Here is a 1,329-nt window from a genome sequence, read left to right on the forward strand (position 1 = left end):
TTGTGAGTGTTTATTGAGTGAAAACAGCTAAAGCTCTACGGGGCTCCGGTAGGGGATGGTGGCGAACCCTACTGTACTCTTTCGCCACAACTTTCTCTCACTCTTACTTCCTCTTTTTGTTGTGCCTGTAATTCAAACTGTGTCACGCTGAATATCCTTGAGAATTACGTTAAGGGTACGCGTGTCTGTGGAGTGCTCAGCCACTTGCACGTTAATTTCACGTAAGCGACGGAGTGCCAACAACACAGTCTAAGCTACTACAAGAGCTACGTTGGCGTTATTAAGGTTCAAGCCGAAAGTTTCTCAAACTGGACATGCAACCAATGCCACTTCAGCCGCAACATATTTAGTAGGACAGAACTTTGCTCTCTGAAGTCCAGATCCCTGTTTAATAGTTTGCCGTCGCCCTCCAGGGCTTGTGAGAGCTCATCAATCGGATCCGTGAGGGAGTTCGGATTTGTTTCGCCCGTGTTCTCTCGAAACTGTTGAAGAACATCTGGTTATCCAACAACACCTCAGATTGGCAGAAACTGTTTCTATTACTTTTGGTCTCTCTCCACGTGACGAACGTGAATTATGGGTCCTGACATCTTCCCTTAAAAGGCAGTTTGAGCTGTTCGAATCCACCCCAACCACTGTTCATCTCAGGTCTGTGATCAGCAAAACCCCGAGCAATGGTCGACCACCTAACTTAAAGAAAGCCGTTAATGCCCAATTCAGTGATTTTGACATTAAAGGAGCTATTCGCCTCCTCTCCTTTCTATCATCCCACATCCTATGTACCACAGCCTCCCTCAATCAACTGAATGAGAAGCAAACTCCCCCCCCCCACCGATGACTACCTACACTTGCCCAGCCTACCAAGTTTTCTACAACTTGTTTTCAACATCCGACAGTGTCCTACTCAGCTTGGAGCGGGTATTAAGCTAAGTTGTGAGGCTGCTTCTCATGCCGCCAGGGCTTTCACGAACTGTTTTAACTACAACAAAAGCGACTCACCACTCTGTAGTGCCTGTTTTAAATTCTGCGAAGATAAAAAAATAATCAAATAAACCCCAAAGAAAAGCATATATACATACATGAACAGTACTATTTATCTATCTAGCGTGCTATCTTATTTCGTTTACACACACACAAATGCATGCATACTCATACATTCAGTAAAGAGAAATATAAAGCAAAATAACTATCCAGAAATAGGTCGAATAATATCGAATTATTCAGAAAAAAAGCCACGTCCAAAAAATAAAAAGGAAAATATTTTTAAACAGTTGTATTTTCAAGGGAAATCATTCTTCAAAATATTTTTACAGTTATTAATATTTCTAA

This window comes from Octopus bimaculoides, chromosome 3 (assembly GCF_001194135.2).
Source record: "Octopus bimaculoides isolate UCB-OBI-ISO-001 chromosome 3, ASM119413v2, whole genome shotgun sequence".
NCBI classification, from domain to species: Eukaryota; Metazoa; Mollusca; class Cephalopoda; order Octopoda; family Octopodidae; genus Octopus; species Octopus bimaculoides.